We start from the raw sequence: 19,996 nt of genomic DNA, 5'->3' as shown, positions 1-19,996 counted from the left end.
CATGATTAGAATATTTATTTGAAAGGTGTGGGCACAGATGGTATCTTCTTAATTCAGGCAACAATATCAGTACAGAAGCAAACTAACGGTGATGGTTTAAGATTCTAATGGGCAATATACCACCTAAAGGAATGAATTCCCCAGGCTTTTTTATATGGAAAGTTTGAGAAGCACTCTGGTAGGGAAGGGGGTTAGAGTAGAATGGGGCTTTTATCTAAATACATTTAGATAACACTTTTACTGATTGAGAAAAGACAGTAATTAGCAATATCAAAGAATTTGGTGGGGAATAGTGGCAGGTGGAAATTATGATGGAGCTAAACCTCCCTTTCCCCAGTCTCACCTCACACTTCCCCTTCCCCCCACCCCCTTAAGCCACTCCTACTGGGGCTTAGTTTTTGTTTTTGATTTTTTTTTTAAATGAATAGAACTTAAGTCAGAAGGAGGAACTCGTAATAAAGGTCAAGTAGAAGAGAGAGTCAGGAACCTCTTAGGTTATCAGAGGATGAATAGGATTTTTAGGATGATTGATGCTTAGAAGAAGGAAAAACTAATGACAACGTAGATGATTCTTCAAGATAATCACAGCCAGAGGTAAGAAAGAAGCCACAGATCCACAACTTCAGAAAGTCGAAATGGTAAATCATAAGAAACAGCTAGCATGTCTTCTTTTTAATTTCCTAACTTCTGTAACAAGAGGATGCTCTTTAATGGAAAAGCTAGAAAAAAGTATAAGAAACTAGGTAGTAGATAGTAAGAGGGCATCTAGCTTTGACTGATTTCAGGCTTCTAGGTCCAGAAGATTTCCATCTGAAGGTTCTGAAAGACATTTCTGATATTCCCAGGACCCCGCCAGTAATAGAAAGAAATCTTGGTGGACTTCCCTGGTGACACAGTGGTTAAGAATCTGACTGCCAATGCAGGGGACACGGGTTTGATCCCTGGTCTGGGAAGATCCCACATGCCATGGAGCAGCTAAGCCTGTGTGCCACAACTACTAAGCTGCGCTCTAGAGCCTGCGAGCCACAACTATTGAGCCCACGTGCTGCAACTACTGAAGCCCGCACACCTAGAGCCTGTGCTCTGCAACAAAGAGAAGCAAGTCACTGCAGTGAGAAGCACGTGCACCACAACGAAGAGTAGTCCCCGCTCGCCGCAACCAGAGAAAGCCCGCGTGCAGTAACGGAGACCCAACGCAGCCAAAAATAAAAACAAAATTTAAAAAAAAATCATAGAGACAGACATCTCAGAAAAAAAGAAAAATGATTAAATGATACCTTAAAAGGTGAATTTTAATAAATGCAGACACTGAAAGTTGCCTTTGAATCTGGACAAGATTCTGTAACAGTTTATTAAACAGTTACCATTTATAAACAATTGGAATATTACAGAGAAATAATTTTTAGCAGTTAGTTGTCCAGCACTGCTTTCTTGAATTGTTGAACCACCTCTTTGTAGTCTGAGTAAATACTGGCTCTAGATCATCTGTCAGTGGTACTTTCCTGTGTTGGTGAGTGGTCAGACCTGATAAAGCTTAGTTTCCTTCTAACAGCAAGGGTCAGTGATTCCTTTTCCAGGTTTTTTTTTGTCTGTTTTATTTTCCCCTTTCTGTAATTAAGTCTTCTAATGGCACTATAGACTTTGCTTTATCTTTTTGATATTCAGAGTCAGGGATATTAACAGGTTTAAAGCTCTTTTTATGTATTTCTGGATTTTTTTTTTAAGGAAAATTAAACTGGAGTATGGGATAAGCATGTGTGTTTATCCCATAATATCTGTGAACATTGTTTTATTTTTGTTAGTTATATATATGAACAAAGATACCTCAAAGTTATTTTTATTTGCTTTTTCAGTTGAAGTCTACTGTGCAATTTTCTGTGCTTGTTCATAACCATTGCCAGTCTTGCTCTTGGGTTGTCTTTTTCTTATAGATTTTTACAGATTCTTCATGTACAATGGATATTAATCCTTTATGTTGCAAACACTTCATATCTCTGCTTGTCTTTATTTTGTTTTTCTTTTATCTTAAAGTATTACAAATAATTTTCCTTTTGTAACTTCTGAATTTTGTGTTCTAAGAATACTTTCCACAGCTGACAGTAATTTTAAAAATTCTATTTATAGTTTTTTGTTTTGTTTTATGTTACAAATAATTTAGCTGTTTACTCTGAAACTTATATATGTTGTGAGATAAGGATCCAATTCCTTTTTTCTTTTCCTCAGATGATAGAGCTCACCAATGCTGTTTATTAAATCTAAATCTCTCCTTTTACCACAGATTCAAAATGCCACATTTAGCATTTACAAATTCTTTTACTCTCAGGCTTGTTTGGGGGGCACTCTTTGTTTTCCAGATATTTACTTGTTTATTCCTATGCCAGTACCACATAGCTTGATGATGAGGATGATCATGACCCCGATAACAACAGCAGGAACAGCAGCTAATGCTTATTGAGTATTACCTGTGTACCAGTCATAGTAGTAAATACTTTAATATATTTTACCTGATTCATTTCTCACAAAACCCAGAGTTAGGTATTCTTTTTTCTTTTGAAAATCTGGCTTAAATGTTCTGACCAGTAGCCATCTTATTTAATGAAAGGATTTTCTTTCTTTTTTTTCTTTAAATATGGAACACTTCACAAATGTGCCTGTCCTTGCACAGGGGCCATGCTAATCTTCTCTGTGTTGTTCAAATTTTAGTTTATGTGCTGCCAAAGCAAGCAGTTGAGTTAAGTATTCTCAATATCTTTATTTTTACAGGTGAAGAAATAGGTTTTGAGAAGTTATATTTATTCAGGTTACAAGCTAGGACTGTCACCAACTCTGACTCCAGAGCCTATACTCTTTAACCATGAGGTTGTGATTACTAGTGGGACAAATTTCCTCATTTTTCTTTTTAAAAAAATTTCTCAGCTATTCTTATGCATTTACTTTTCCATATGAACATTGTGCTTTTGATCTAGATAATGTTAATTATTTAGATTTAGTTAGGGAAGAATGTACACCTTTATAATAATGGATCTTATTATCTAAAAATAAATGTTTGTTTCATTTATTAAGGTTCTTTATATCCCACAGAGTTCTATTTTTTTAATATAGACTCTGAACATTTGTTGTTAAGCTTATTCATAGGTATTATTTCATGTGTGGTTTTAGAAAAACTTGTCATTTGGAAATAATTTCAAAGTTACAGAAACATTGCTAACATTTTGCCACATTTAATTTTGTCATTCCTTTCTTGTATTTGTGTGTGGGTATCCTCCCCACATCCCCACCTTGAAAGTTAGTTGCAAACATCATTCTCATCACCCTTAATTACTTCAGTGTATATTTTCTAAATCAGGGACATTTTCTTATACTACAGTCAATCGAATTCAGGAAATTTAACATCACTATAATAAAGTTATCTAATAGACAGTTGTTGTAGGTTGAATTGTGTTCCCCCAAAAGTTCTAATCCCCAGTATCTGTGAATCTGACCTTATTTGGAAATAGGGTCTTTGCAGATGTAATCAAGTTAAAATGAAGTCATACTGAATTAGGGTGGGCCCTAATCCAGTATGACTGGTGTACTGAAAGTGCCATGTGATGATAGAGGCAGAGATTGGAGTGATGCAGCTGCAAGCCAAGGAGTCCCAAGGATTGCCAGCCAGAACCAGAAGTTAGCAGGAGGCAAGAAAGATTCTATCCAGAGTTTCAAAGGGAGCATGGTCCTGCTGGCACCTTGATTTTGGACTTCTAGCCTCTATTACTGTGAGATAATACATTTCTGTTGTTTTAAGCCTTTTAAAATTTATTTATTTATTATAAATTTATTTATTTATTTTGGCTGTGTTGGGTCTTCATTGCTGAGTGCGGACTTTCTCTAGTTGCGGCGAGTGGGGGCTGCTCTTCGTTGCAGTGCACCAGCTTCTCATTGCAGTGGCTTCTCTTGTTGCAGAGCACAGGCTCTAGGCATGAGGGCTTCAGTAGTTGCGGCATGTGGGCTTAGTAGTTGTGGCTCACGGGCTCTAGAGCACAGGCTCAGTAGTTGTGGTGCATGGGCTTAGTTGCTCTGTGGCATGTGGGATCTTCCTGGGTCAGGGCTCGAACCCGTGTCCCCTGCATTGGCAGGCGGATTCTTAACCACTGCGCCACCAAGGAAGCCCATATTTACTTATTTTTAAACAGCAGCCCTAAGGAGTTAATGTCGCAGTCCATAATCAAAATTTTCTAGTTGTCCTAATAGTGTCCTTTATAACAAAAATCCAAAATGTAACCCACTGCATTTAGTTATGTCTCTTTAGTCTCCTTTAATCTGAATAGTTCTTTAGCCTTTATCTTTCATGATGTTGATATTTTTGAAAAGTCAGATTGCTTGTTTTGTACAGGGTACCTCATTAAGGATTTGTCAGTGCTTCCTCATGATAGATTTAGATTATGAATTAGGGCAGGAATACTACTGATGTATCAGGGGTAGTGTCGTTCCTGGTATAGCCCATCAGGAGGCACACCCTGTTAGTCTGTCCCATTATTAGCAATATGAATTCTGCTTAGGTAAGGTGATATCTGTCAGGTTTCTCCACTGTAAAGTTAGCATTTTTCTCTTTTTCATTAATAAATGATATGTGGGAAAATAGTTTTAGACTCCATGAATGAGTCTTGCCTGAATTGATTATTGAAATGATGGCTGCAAAGTAATACTTTTCTAACTGTGTAATTCATTCTACATTTATTAGTTGGGATTCTGAAAGAAAATCTTCCCTCTCCCTCCTTTAATTATATCAGAGTGATTTTTGGATTTTCTTTTTAGTCAACAGGTTATAATTAGTGTCATCTATTAGTGTCATTCATTTTGATGCTCAAATTCATCCTATATTTAGCCAGCAAGAGCCTCTTCAAGATGGTTCCTGTACACTTTTGATATATCCACATCATGTTTTGAGTAGTACTTAATTTTCTTGGTGTAAGATGTCCCAGGCTGTGAAACTGAGCAAAGGGCTTGTGTGTCTGCAGTGCAGAAAGTCAAACTCTGACAGCAGGAGTTGGTAGCAAAGTAAGGATTTGTTTCAGGGTGCCATGCAAGGGAGTGGGAGACAAGCCTCAGGCCCACTCCACCTTGGTCTTTGAGTTAGGGGTATTCTTAAAGGGGAAGAACAAAGAGGCTGGAATTAACCATGGTCTTGTGACATTTTCCAGTCATAGTTTGGGAGTGGGGATGTTTCTGGTTTATGATTCTCCCAGCCAGGTGATCCATGGCTCGGGGGTCTGTTAGCTCATCTTGCCCTGGAGAAATGACCTGAGTTTGTATATTACTGATGATATCTACAACAGCAGTTTTAGGCATCTGACTCTAGTTGATTAGTGTTCAGTTAGCACTGCATTGAGGTCAGAGGGGACAAGAAAGGGGATAAAGTTTTGGATAGAGATATTAACCATAAACTTGGTAATGGAACTTAGTTTTAGGGGGATTTGGTTTCAGTCCCCACTCCTGTTTTAACTTTCCCCAAATCTTTGAGGGAATGGGGCGACAGCTGCTCTGGCTACTTCTTGCTGAAACAGGGTGTATTCTTGCCTCAATTTGGGGAATGGAAATGTTGCATACCAACTCTCAAAACACTTGGTCAAATAAATCATAGGTCACCATGAAACAATACTTATTCACTTAACAAAGTGACAATAAAAGATTTCAAAAGCAAATATAGAGAGTTAGAACAAATTACTTAAAAGGTAAAGTTAGCAGCTCCAATATTCCCCACAAAAAAATTTGTTCTCTTAACAAAGAAAACATATTCAAGTTTTGTATCATATTACCTTTAATCTTAAAATTCATTGACTCAATTAAATTTATTCTGATCTTAATCCTGACCACACATAGAATTCCTTTTTCTTTTTTTTTTAATTTTAATTTTTGGCTGCGTTGGGTCTTCGTTGCTGCAGGCAGGCTTCCTCTGGTTGAAGCTAGTGGGAGCTACTCTTCGTTGTGGTGTGCGGGCTTCTCATTGTGGTGGCTTCTCTTGTGGCGTGTGGGCTTCAGTAGTTGCAGCACACAGGCTCAGTAGTTGCAGCACATGAGCCCTAAAGCACGCGGGCTCAGTAGTTGTGGCATGCGGGCCCTAGAGCACGTGGGCTTCATTAGTTGCAGCGCATGGGCTCAGTAGTTGTGGCACACGGCTTAGTTGCTCCGCGGCATGTGGGATCTTCCCGGACCAGCGATCAAACCCATGTCCCCTGCATTGGCAGGTGGGTTCTTAACCATTTTGCCACCAGGGAAGTCTCATAGAATTCCTTTCTATGGATTCTTTATTTTCTCTTGCAAATCTTCTACAGCTTTCTGTATCCATATTAATTTGTCCCCTACTTTCTTTCCCTTAACAAAATGCATTTCCATTCCTTATACCTTTTCTTTTTCCTTGCATACAAAGATGTTTTCCATATTAATTTTTAGTTTTAATTACATTAATTAAAATTCTCAACTCTTTTTTTTTTTTTTTATTTGCGGTACACGGACCTCTCACTGTTGTGGCCTCTCCCGTTGTGGAGCACAGGCTCTGGACGTGCAGGCTCAGCGGCCATGGCTCTCGGGCCCAGCCGCTCCGCGGCATGTGGGATCTTCCCGGACCAGGGCATGAACTCGTGTCCCCTGCATCGGCAGGCGGACTCTCAACCACTGCACCACCAGGGAAGCCCTCTCAACTCTTAAAAACCTTAATTTCTGATGAAAACTAAGAAGTAAGCAATTGTGGACTGTTTATCATACCACCATTTCCCCATTAGCAAATTTTATGAACGTATTCTATAACCTCTAGGGACATAAATTTCCTCAGAGCATAATTTTTTAAAATTGAAGTATAGTTGATTTACAGTATTATGTTAGTTTCTCATAACATAGTTTCTTTCCTCAACGTGGTACAGGATGTGTCTAATAAACCCAAACATCTTTATAGTTTTTCTCTCATAGGAAGACAAAAGTAGATAGACTTGTTTAGCAGTTAATGTTTCAGTATTTTATCTTATTTGAAATGACCTGGATATTCAATGAATTCCCATCATTTAACTTAATTTAGCAAAACTTTAAAGTTTCAAGTTGCCAAAAGTCTGAAGAAACTTTTTATTTTTTTCATTTTTGGCCACGCCACGTGGCACGTGGGATCTTAGTTTTCTGACCAGGGATGGAACCCGGGCCCCCTGCGTTGGAAGCGTGGAGTCTTAACCACTGGGCCACCAGGGAAGTCCTTGGAGAATCTATTTTTAAATAGACATACCTAAAACATAATTATGCCGTAAGAGGTCACCTAAAATTTCCTATCATTTATCTCTATTTCATTATTTATGAAAATACCAAGGTTGCAAATAGTGAGTCTACACATTAACCACAACTTCTGTTCAACTGCTGTAAATTGGGATTTCCCATGACACCTCCTTGGGTTTGATAATTTGCTATAATGGCTAACAACTCAGGAAAAGTTTATTTACTTGGTTACTGGTTTATTATAAAAGGATACAACTCGGAAACAGGCGATGGAAGAGATCCACAGGGCAAGGTATGTGGGAAGGGGTGTGGGGCTTCCAGGTAAGCCACCCTTCCAGAACCTCCAGGTCTCTTCAGCACCTGGAAGGTCTCTGAACCCCTTCAGTTAGGATTTTTATGGAGGCCTCTTTACAGAGGCTTCACTGATTAAACCATTGACCGTTGGTGTTTAGTTCCGGTTCCAGCTCCTCTTCCCTCCCCTGAGGTGGGAGTGTGTGGTGGGGCTGAAAGTTCCAACCACTCAGTCCACTGGTGGGTTCACCCTTAGGGGCTTTCTACTAGTTACCACTAAGACAGACTCAGGGACTTGTGAATAACAAAAGGTGTTCCTTCACCTTTATTGCTCTTATGTCAGGAAATTCCAAGGGTTTTAGGAGCTCTGGGCTAGGGATAGAGAGGAAAACCAAATACATATTTCTTATTGTTAATCACAATGTGTCAGGTAGTTCCTGGCCACATGGGACAGTTGAGCGGTTGAAATGTGCTGTAAGTGTGAAATACATCCAGATTTTGAAGACTTAATATGATAAAAAGAATGTAAAATAATTCAACTTTTTTTGTTGATACAGGTTGAAATTATAATATTTTGGATATATTAGGTTAAGTAAGATATTATTAAAGTTATTTTCATCTGTTTATTTTTCACCTTTTTTTTTTCTTCCCTGCTATGCAGCTTGTGGGATCCTTGTTCCTCCATCTGGGATCGAACCCCGGTCCTCTGCAGTGAAAGTGTGGAGTCCCAACCGCTGGACCTCCAGGGAATTCCCCTATTTTTCACCCTTTTTAATGCAGCTACTAGAAAATTTAAAGTTATATATGTGACTCACATCATATTTTTGTTGGATAGCATTGCTCTAGATCCAGGCTGCCTGGGAGTTATCTTTGATTTGGGGCAAGTTACATAATCTCTATGCCTCAGTTTTCTCATCTTTAAAGGAAAAGTAAAAAGAAAAAGCCTTTAACTCACAGGGTTGTTTTAAAAGATTGAGTAGGTTAATGTGTGCTAGAGTGCTTAGAACAGTGCTTGGCACATAGTAGGTGCCTGATGTTGTCTGCTACTATTCCCAAGATGAGTGCAAACTTCATGAGGGCTGGGACTTTGTTTTGTTCACTGCTATATCTCCACTTCTTAGGTTCTCAGTAAGTATTTTTTGAATGAATGAATGAATATGGAGTTTTTGAGTAACGTAGGTAGTGATTGGGAAGGAGGTTTCTTGATTATCCAGAATGTCTGTTGAAAAAATATTACAACCAAGAAAATTGCATCCCTAAAAGACAGGTGGCCTGGACTTCTCTCTTAGGAAAAATCTATATCAAAAGGTTAGAAAAATCAGAAGACAAATTAGATATATTTTGAGATTAAAAAGTAGAAAAAATATATTATTATTTGCACTGCATTTTCCAGGCTGTCCGAGACTCTCAATAAAAATTCTTTAAGCCTACAAAAAAAAAAACCTAAAAAAACTAAAAAACAATACTAAGTCAGTGATCAAATATCTGGTGGTGGGCTAGAAGAGCATGCTGCTGCTGGTCCTTGGTGGCTGTGGTATTTTAAGGGCTTTTCAGTGCTGTTGCTTCCTCAGAAAAACTCTAATTTGCTAGGGACTGATATTTGTTAGCAGGCCAAGAGAGTGCAAAGGTTCACCTGACTCAGGAACTCTTCACTAGATCTTTCCCTTGTTTCCCCAACTTCTTGGCTCTGTAGAGACCCCAAACCAACTGTCAGGATTTGGATGTCAGTAAAAAATAAGAAGGAAATTTTTTTCTGTATGCTTTGGAAGAGATTAAAGAGCATAGGGCTTCCCTGGTAGCGCAGTGGTTGAGAATCTGCCTGCTAATGCATGGGACACGGGTTTGAGCCCTGGTCTGGGAGGATCCCACATGCCGCCGAGCAACTAGGCCTGTGAGCCACAACTACTGAGTCTGTGCTCCGCAACAAGAGAGGCCATGATAGTGAGAGGCCCGCGCACTGCGATGAAGAGTGGCCCCCGCTTGCCACAACTAGAGATAGTCCTCACACAGAAACGAAGACCCAACACAGCAAAAATAAATAAATTAATTAATAAACTCCTACCCCCAACATCTTCTTTAAAGAGCATAGAACTAATTTATTCTTGACATGTGTCAGATAATTTACCCATAAAATATTTAACAATTTTTGATGGAATTTTTGACAAGGTTTAAACAAACCCTTTTCATGCTTATTGATTTATTTAGGTCTCCTATCTTTTAACTTAGTTAATTTTATTAATTTCCATTTGCCTAGATAGTCATCCTTTTCATCTGATTGTTAAAACTTTTTTAACATTCCCATTTATAGTTTTTTCAAATCTTCTATTGCTCTAGCATTCTTTTCACACCGAAAACTGTGTACTCTCCTTTTTCATTTCTTGATTAAGATTAAATCTAGTGATTTATCTGTTTCATTCATTTTTATTTGTAAATCACATTGGAAGTTTTTCCATTATAATAATGAAATAAAAGAAAATTAAAAGAAAAATTAATTAGAAACAACAGGAAAAGAAATCTCAGTATGATTTACAAGTAAAAATCCTCTTTTTGAGTTTCTTTGTTGTTTTTCCCTAAATTTTATTTGTATTAATTTCTTTTTAGTAATAGGTGTGTAAGACTATGAATTTTGCTCTGAATACAACCTTTGCTATGGCTCATTGATGTGGTAGGAAGTTGTTATTCTTTTTATTTTATAATTTCAGTTTTCATTTCCTCCTTGACACAAGAGTATTGGGTCATGAAAAATCTTACATATTCATCTTATTTAGGAAAACTTGAAAAAACACTCTTGTGTGCCATTTCTTTAGGTTTTATAGCATATAGTATTCTGTTGTCAATACTCAAAAATGATAAACAGGAGAAAATTGTTTCCAGTCAGAAATAATTTATGCATGTATAGGTAACTTGTCTCATGGAATTTTAAATACCCATTCCTCAAATAAATAATACTATAAAATGTGGGCCATAATAATACAACCCACCTTTTTTATATACTTGCTCTAAGCAAGCAAATACTGCTAATACTACTGTAATATTCTGGTAAGAGCACAAAATAGTATCGATATTGCAAAAAATCTTAACCTATTCTAATACAGTTTTTGTGGCTCTGGTAGGAAACTTGTACTCTTTTATATGATAAACCGTAAAAATCGAATGCAGTCTTTTAACTTTTTAATAAGATTTTTTTGTTTGTTTGTTTGTTTGTTTTAAATTAATTAATTAATTGATTTATTTATTTTGGCTGCATTGGGTCTTCATTGCTGCGTGCGGGCTTTCTCTAGTTGTGGCAAGCAGGTGCTACTCTTCATTGCAAGTTGCAGTGCACGGGCTCTAGGCGCGTGGGCTCAGTGGTTGTGGCTCGCAGCCTCTAGCACACAGGCTCAGTAGTTGTGGCTCACAGGCTTTAGTTGCCGCAGCATGTGGGATCTTTCCAGACCAGGGCATGAACCCGTGTCCCCTGCATTGGCAGGCGGATTCCTAACCACTGCGCCACCAGGGAAGTCCCAAGATGTTTTAAATGTTGACATATATTCACATAGTTATTACATACATGTTTTTAAAAATGACTTTAGGATTGAAATAGTATAGCACAGAAGTAAGTAACAGTTCAGAAATATTGTGCCAAGGTTTTGGCTTTGATTCTTAGGTCATGTTAAGGAACTAAAGACTGTGATCATTTATAGTGCAGGGTAAAAGGCTTCTTATGTAATATGAAAATAGAAAGAAAGAAAACATCAACTCTTCTTTGATTAAAAATTTCATGTCTCCCTTTTTTTTTTTCTTTTTTTTAATGAAAAAAGGTTTAAACAGGGTGATACACATTCCTTAGACAATGTGTGGGCCATCACAGATACACACTCCACAGATGGTGAGAGACCAAAAACTTCATGTCTCCTTTTAATGTGACAGCTCCATTGGACTATAATAAAACCATTCACACTACTTCCACATTAATTTTTTACTCCCAAGAGCCAAAGCAGGCAAATTGATATTCTTTGGAAATTCAAATTAAATGGAATGAAGTCCTTCAGAAAATATGTCATGTAGATCTGTTTGATTTTATGATATAGATATGGTCCTTGGAGCTTGACGATATAAAAATTTGATAAGTACCAAATCTTATTTTCCTGTAAGTTTTCATTTACTTGTGTCTATAACGTTCCTACCTATTTCTAAGTGGAGTAATAGCAGTTGCTAAATAATAATGCAGAAAACCGATATTATCAATTGTTTTTGCCACCTTGAATTGATAAGGTGATGTCAGAAATGTCTGGAAATGGTCAACATGCATTTTACCTTTCTCATACAGCTGCTGTTTTTCTTGTCACCTACCTATACTGACATTTTGAGGCTAGAGCAGTTGTTGAGGTTATAAGCATTATCAGTCTTCACAGATTAAAGGAGATGTAGATAACTAGTAAATTAACCTTGTTAATTATGGATTAAGTTTATTTTTTATTTTTATTTATTTATTTTTGGTTGCAGTGGGTCTTCATTGCTGCACGTGGGCTTTCTCTAGTTGAGGTGAGTGGGGGCTACTCCTTGTTGTAGTGCCCGGGCTTCTCATTGCGGTGGCTTCTCTTGTTGTGGAGCACGGGCTCTAGGCGCATGGGCTTCAGTAGTTGTGGCTCGCAGGCTCTAGAGCACAGGTTCAGCAGTTGTGGTGCATGGGCTTAGTTGCTTCGCGACATGTGGGATCTTCCCAGACCAGGGCTCGAACCCATGTCCCCTGCATTGGCAGGTGGATTCTTAACCACTGCGCCACCAGGGAAGCCCTAAATTTATTTTTACTTAGGATGATTTTTTTTTTTTTTTGGTACTACAGACTTTTAATCTCCATTCCCTTTGGTTAAAGAAACCAGATTCAAACATTAATTTGTTGACTAATATTTATCTTTTGGGTCAAGTCCTAAACATTGATGGGGAAAAGAATCTGTAATTCAATTCAACAAACTTAAAAAATATTTACATCTACTCCAGGCAAGGCACCATATTAATAAGGCTTTTTAGGAGGTAAAAAGGAAACTCTCCTTTCTGTTTATCAATTAAGTATTCCACTTCTTTAGATAACCTGAGAGAAATATTGTATTGGAGTCTTAAAGTTCAATGGCAGATCAAGAAAAGGGCCCATTCAAGAGAGGCCAGGTGAAGGTAAGATTTGAGAAGGTTTTGAAGGATAAATAAAATGGACATTCCATAGGGAGCTGGTAATAGGAATAAAGACACAGAGAAGATGGAGAAAGCAAGATGCTTTCTGGTTATAGTAAATAGGTATGCTTGGAGCATAGGAATAAGGGGTCAGTCATATACTTAAAAATGGTGGCTCTCATCATTACTTAAAAATAAGTGCATGCTCATCACCTGGGATGTCTGTTAAGGTGTAGCCTCCTGAGTTCTACTTCCAGAAATTCTAATTCAGTAAACCTGGACTGAGAGCCAGGAATCTTCATTTGTAATAAGTACCTCAGACCATTATCACGCAGGCGGTATGGAAAAATTGAAAATAGAGACCCATTTATACAACTTGAAGCTTTAAAGATGTTCAGTTTGACAGTGGTAAACCACTGGAGGTCTGGAGTCTTACTGTCTCACTTGCCGTGTGACCTTGGACAAGTTACTTAATCCTCTGTGTATCAGGTTCTGCATCTGTAAATGAGGAAAGTAACAGTAATTGTTTTTTAGAGTGTTTTGAGAATTAAATGAGATAATTCATTTTAAGTGGTAAGCACAGTGGCTATAACACACTAACTGTTAGCTCTTTTTGAAATTATTGTCATCTAATTAAGAGAAATATATTTATTACTAGGTTATGATTAAATTCGTTATTTTACCCTACATGCTTAATCAGACTACTTTTTGGTATATTACCTTGTGTATATTACTTCTTTTGCTCATTCATTTATTCAGAAAAACATTCTGAAATGTAGTGGGTGTGCACAATATTAGATATACAAAAAAAGAGAATGTCTTAACTACTTGTTCTTTATTTGCTAAATTACTGATTTTTGTTTTAGTAATTGATGATTAAATACATGGCTAGCAAATTCAATACTTCCCTATTTGGAGCAAAACAATGTAACAATTCATTTGAATGAATTTTAATTCACTTAAAAATGCAAAAGTGGTATAGAAATTGTTGGAGGGCTTTAGTATATTTAAAGATATAATTTTAAAGCAGAACAAAAAGCTATACATTTTTTTTTTTTTTAATTAAATGAGTATTACTTTTTTTTTTTTTTTTTTTTTGCGGTATGCGGGCCTCTCACTGTTGTGGCCTCTCCCATTGCGGAGCACAGGCTCCGAACGCACAGGCCTAGCGGCCATGGCTCACGGGCTTAGTTGCTCCGCGGCATGTGGGATCTTCCCGGACCAGGGCACGAACCCGTGTCTCCTGCATTGGCAGGCGGATTCTCAACCGCTGCTCCAGGGAAGCCCAGCTATACATTTTTAAAGTACAGCATTTTAGATTTTTCCTTTAAAAAATTTATTATAGGGAAATTTAGCAGTATGTAATCAATTTTCAAAAAGCACAACTTTTGACTTGCTTATGGAAATCTTTTCTATCAAAGTATTTAAAAAATTTTTTTAAATTTATTTATTTTTTATTTAATTTATATATTATTTATATATTTTTTATTTAGTTGTGGTGAGCGGAGGCTACTCTTCATTGCAGTGCACGGGCTTCTCATTGCGGTGGCTTCTCTTGTTGCGGAGCACGGGCTCTAGGAGTGGAGCATGGGCTTCAGTAGTTATGGCTCACGGGCTCTAGAGTGCAGGCTCAGTAGTTGCAGCGCACGGGCTTAGTTGCTCCGCATATGTGGGATCTTCCCGGACCAGGGCTCGAACCCATGTCCCCTGCATTGGCAGGTGGATTCTTAACCACCGCGCCACCAGGGAAGCCCTATCAAAGTATTTATATACAGTCAGTTTTCATTATTTGCAGTAGTTATGTTCTAGAAAGTCACCTTGAACACTGATTTAGTGAATACTGAACCATCGCTCCTAGAGGAAATACAAGGTTAGGTCCCCGTGAGCCTCTGATTACAACGTTTTGTCAGCTGATCAATGTATAATCTGTTTTATGTGTGCTTCTATTTAAAAACACACCTTATTTTTTTTTTTGGAGGAGGCAAATAGTTTATCTAGCAAAACAGAGAAATACAATTAGATTTCACCAAGTTTACAGTTACTTAGCCTTCTTTTTGAGCTCTCCTGAAAGAACTAAGATTCCTTCCAGTAATACATCTTAAGTCTGCCCTAGAAGGCTCAACAAGTAGGGAGAAAACTACTAAAAACACACCTTATTTAATGTGTATTGTTGATTCAATAACACTGAACTAACAAATAGCAGTATAACTCATGTCTGAATGAAGCTTATCCAGCACACATTTTCTCCATAAGGTGCACCACAGCCGCCTTGTGTTTAGAGAGAGGACAGCGCTTCAGCAGCAACACCTGGGATACTACTTTAAACAGTAACATCACCAACAAAAACACAAAAAGAAAAAAGAAAAGAAAGTGGCACTAGAGAGACTGTGGAAAGGACACTAGTTTACAGTATGAGAGCCTTGCCTGCCCTGAGCTGGGTACGTGTGGATCTCGCAACTCATTTTTCACAGCTCTGCTCATGTCTGCAAGTGTCTGCTAAAACACCATAAGTTATCATTGGTTTGGGAGTTACAAATAAATCTTAACAAGCAGGCTATTTTGCAAATATGGAATCCAGGATAATGAGGATTTATTAATGATGACATTTTTATAGTAGTGTATGTTGCAGAATATCTTCTGGGCTAACCACAAGAGACAAAGGTCCTATTTCAGATTTCCTTAGCTCTCCTGCATGTTTCACCCAAATTCAGTGCTCCTATATTAAGCACCCCTCCCTCTCACTCCATAGAGGGAAAAAAGGAAAATGCCTCCATGTTTGGTGTTGTGCCGTCAAGGAAGTCACCCACCCACTTAGTCTCCCATCTTTGAGTCCTTGTGATTTGGGTAATTGCTATGCTGAGACCAGCTTCCTACCGAATTCCCATTCAGGGGACACTGAAAGAACAGTTGGGTCCAGAGTGTCATCCAGACAGGCTGCTCGTAATGCCAACCACAGCCCTGTTACCAGGACTCGGACCTTTTACAGTGCTTCTCTCTCTTCCAGCCACTTAGAGCCAGGCCAGATCTGCCCGTTCTTATTTCTTCCCCAAGGCTAGTACTTCCCTTTGTAAGGGAAGAGGAAGGTGGTACTCTTATTGGCTTATTTCCCTTTAAAACCTAGTTAAATGAATGAGTTGTTCATTTGATTGATTCAACTACTTTGTTCTACTTAGTTAAATTAAACCATTCTCCTAATTTAGCAAAGTTATGTTGCTTAGTACAGAATTAGCTTTATATCATAATAAACTCTGAACCCTAACAGACCATTGTGATTTTGTTTTGGTGGTGGTGTTGGGTCTTCGTTGCTGTGCGCGAGCTTTCTCTGGTTACGGCGAGTGGGGGCTACTCTTCGCTGCAGTGAGCAGGCTTCTCATTGCAGTGGCTTCTCTTGTTCCAGAGCATGGGCTCTAGCTGTGCAGGCTTCAGTAATTGTGGCACACAGGCTCAGTAGTTGTGGCACATGGTCTCTAGAGTGCAGGCTCAGTAGTTGTAGCACACGGGCTTAGTTGCTCCACAGCACATGAGATCTTCCCAGACCAGGGCTCGAACCCTTGTCTCCTGCATTGTCAGGTGGATTCTTAACCACGGCGCCACCAGGGAAGCCCCCAGATCAGTGATTTTGAGAGTATATTGATTACAAGTATGGGCACAGTGGCAGGCAGAATTATGGCTTCACAGAGAGATACATGTCCTAATTCCCAGAACCTGTGAATACATTAGGTTAACATGGCCAAGGGGAGTTACTGTACAGTTGCAGGCAGAATTAAGGTTGCTAATAAATTGGTTTAAAAATATGGAGGTTAGCCTGGATTATTCAGGTGGGCCCAATGTAAGAACAGGGGGTTTTAAGAGTGGAAGAGGAAGCCAGAAGAGTCAAAGGAAGAAGTGTAAATGGCAGAAGCAAGGCCAGAGAGACGCAATGCTGCTGGCTTTGAAGATGAAGAAGGTAGTCAATGAGCCAAGGAGGGCAGCAGCCCTTAGAAGCTGGAAGGAATGAGAAAACCAATTCTTAGATTTTCCGGAAGGGAAAGCAGCCCAGCTAGACTTCTGAACTGTAAGATAATAAATTTGTGTCGATTAAAGCCACTACGTTTATGATGATTTGTTAAGGCAGTTATAGAAATAGGTAATTTGAATAGAAGTTATCAATGGATAATTTGTTGTGGTAGAAATAGAAATAGAAAAGGCTGAGACAAGATCTTCTGAGTTCATGCTCAATTTCTGGCGCTTTTGTGATATAGAGCACCAAGTTACTTAACCTCTCAGGCCTTAGTTTCCTCATTTGTAAAACAGGGGTAATAGGACATATCTTCAATGGATATTGTCTGGATTAAATAAGTTAGTGCATCCAACACCTTTTAACTTTGTATACATCTATTATTTAAATTTAATATGGTGAGCATGTAGGAAATTTGCAATTAAAAAGAGAAAAAGTAGGGCTTCCCTGGTGGCGCAGTGGTTGAGAGTCTGCCTGCCGATGCAGGGGACATGGGTTTGTGCCCCGGTCCGGGAAGATCCCACATGCTGTGGAGTGGCTAGGCCCGTGAGCCATGGCCCCCGAGCCTGCACATCTGGAGCCTGTGTTCCGCAACGGGAGAGGCCACAACAGTGAGAGGCCCGCGTACAGCAAAAAAAAAAAAAAAAAAAGAGAGAGAGAGAAAGAAAAAATAAAAACTTTATTTTATTATAAGAAGAAATTAGAAGTTATATTTAGTAAGTGTCTTTTGAACATTTAGAGTTATAAGAAAAGTTTCAGCTATATATATGACAAAATATATCTCAAAAGTGGGCTTCTTTTTTTTTTGCCAATGTGAAATTTGATTGGAAGAGTTAATAATTTATCATGCCAGTTTTATTATCCTTAAAGGAAAAAGCTAAAAAACTAAGTATATTACAAATATTATTATCAGGTGAAAAATTGACCAGTATAGATACAAGCTCAGGAAAATCTGTGTGTGGGGCTGGGAAGCAGAAATTAAATCACTTCTTACTGCTTTTTCCTAGTGTTTCCAATCAACTAAATTGAACTTTCAGATTTAATTTTGTTATAACATTGTATCCCTATTTATTGCTAAAGAGCTGTAAAAGGTTATGTAATGGTTTTTCCCACATGGTTTTTCCACTTAAGGTTTTTTGTGTTTTCTGTTCAATTTGGAACAAGGTATGGGGAAGGCATTTATTTAGAGTGTGCTAGTTAAAATTTTTAGAAGTGTTTTTGATGTCTTTTCTGAACTTTGTCTTTGGATCTCTAGCTTAAGTATACTGTATAATTTTAAAACTTTCTTAGAATATCCTTGAATCCTCTTCCTTTATAAAAAACAAATGTTTGGGAATTCTCTAGCCCTCCAGTGGTTAGGACTCAGCACTTTCACTGCCGAGGACCCGGGTTCAGTTCCTGGTCCGGGAACTAAGATCCAACAAGTGAGGCAATAAAAAAATAAAATTAAGTAAATAAATTTACCTTAGTAGTCTGTTTTGCATCATTAGCTGTTGAGATCAGAAGTTCAGGAAGTTAGAAATAAAGAGAATATAATCCTTTTTATATATGCTGTTATCAAGTTTTCCATTCATATAAAATTTAAAATCAAAGAAGTATAACTTAAAACATGACTAATTACTAATATATTCTTATTGTAGCTAATTCACTCAAGTAAAATAATTCTCTCTAAATGTTAATAGCTTTCACTTGATGGAATAGTAAACCCCAAGTGTTTTGATTGCTCAGACTCCCTCATTTTCTAGGACCTTCTCCACCATCTCATGGTTAAAGTGGGATCTGCCATTTCCGGTGGTGATCCCACCTCTTGGCTTAGCGAGACCAACCCAGAGGCAGGTAGCTGACCCAATATGAGCCAGAGTCCTTTAGGAATTTGGAATTGATACTTAGAATCCTCTGTCTGGCTCTAAACTGAAGATCATAACTCTGGAACTGTTGACAGCCATGTTCTACCATGTGAAGTCAAGAGCCAAAAAGCCATTCTCCCACAGGAGCAAAGAATAAGACCAAAAAAAAAAAAAAAAGAATAAGACAGATGAACAGAGTAGCAGAGGTGAAAGTTGGAGAGGGACTGAGACAAATATAGGAAGGGAATGGAGAAGAGAGAGGGATAAATAGGCAGGGGGGAGAGGAAGAAAGAAGAGGGGGTTGGGGAGGGAGTAAGCAGAGAGAGGAGGACTCAGGAGGAAGAGAGAAAAATGAGCAAACTAACTTTTTATGACTTGGACTCCTGATTTCTGGTTTTTTCTTATGACCTTCGATTGGATTCCATGAGACACTGCTGTAACCTTATTTAAAATCCTCTTTTTGCTTAATCTACCTCTAGTTAGTTCTGTCCTTGTAGCCAGAATAGTCTTAACTAAAGCAAACACTTGTTTTTGTTAGGGTACTGCTAGCTGCTCTACATACAATATTAGTTAATTCTCACAACCTTGCATGATAGGTATCATTCCTCCAGAAAAATGAGGGAACCTGGGTTTAGGAGAGATTTAACTAATTTGATCAAGAATCCCAGTAGCTAATAAGAAACAAAACCAGAATTGAAATGTGGTCTGATTCCAAGTCAGTTCTTATTCATTCACTCTAAAGACATTTATTGACCATCTTCTCTGGGCTAGCACCAGGCCAAGGTACAACAGAGACCAACAGGCAGTGACAATTTAGTAAATGCTGTGGGGAAGGAATAAAATGGGCTATAAGAGCACCTGAGACATCAGGGAAGATGCCTTGAACATTTAAGCTAAGAGCTGAAGGTTGAGTAGTCATAGGCCAAGCATAAGGAAAGAGGTAGGTTGTGGTGAGCATTTATGAAAAGAAAATGGGGCATTTGAGGATCTAAAAAAAATTCATATGTGGGGAGCAAGGAGATCAATGGAAAGAGGTGAGCCAGAGAGGTAAATAAAGCAAATCATGCAGGGTCTCCTATTTCATATTAAGGAATTTAGACCTTATATTGGGAGCAGTATATGGGCAGGGCCATTGAAGGCTCCTAATCAGATTTTCTCTTTAGAAAACACAAACATCCTTCACACTACACCCAGAAAAGACTGGAGAAATTCTTAACACTAGAGGTAGTGAAGGTCAGTGAAGGAAGCTTTTGCAGTAATCCAGACAGTAAATGATTAGTACCGAGGGAAGTAGTAATTAGTTGAGGGAAAAGTGGAATGTTGGAGATTACAGGGTAGTATTGTCAGTTCCGTTACTGACTGGATGTGTGTGAGCGTGGGAGGAGTATGAGTTAAGAATGACTCTCTGGTTTCTGACTGAGGCAGCGGGGTGGACTGCAACAGTGTACTCACCGTTCACTGACACCTGGGTGACAGAGGA

At 38.4% G+C, this 19,996-nt stretch overlaps 1 protein-coding gene and 1 pseudogene across 7 annotated transcripts in view; one reads left to right on the top strand and one right to left on the bottom strand.

The window, feature by feature from the left end:
- The window catches only part of YES1 (YES proto-oncogene 1, Src family tyrosine kinase), an 80,524-nt gene that overhangs the window by 11,509 nt on the left and 49,019 nt on the right, over positions 1-19,996 (top strand). The gene's annotated exons all lie outside the window — the stretch shown is intronic.
- LOC131742993 (U6 spliceosomal RNA) lies at positions 2,624-2,723 on the bottom strand (annotated as a pseudogene).

Source organism: Kogia breviceps, chromosome 15 (genome assembly GCF_026419965.1).
Source record: "Kogia breviceps isolate mKogBre1 chromosome 15, mKogBre1 haplotype 1, whole genome shotgun sequence".
NCBI lineage: Eukaryota > Metazoa > Chordata > Mammalia > Artiodactyla > Physeteridae > Kogia > Kogia breviceps.
The sequence above is the reverse complement of the archived record's forward strand: the minus strand, read 5'-3'. Positions and strand labels throughout refer to the sequence as shown.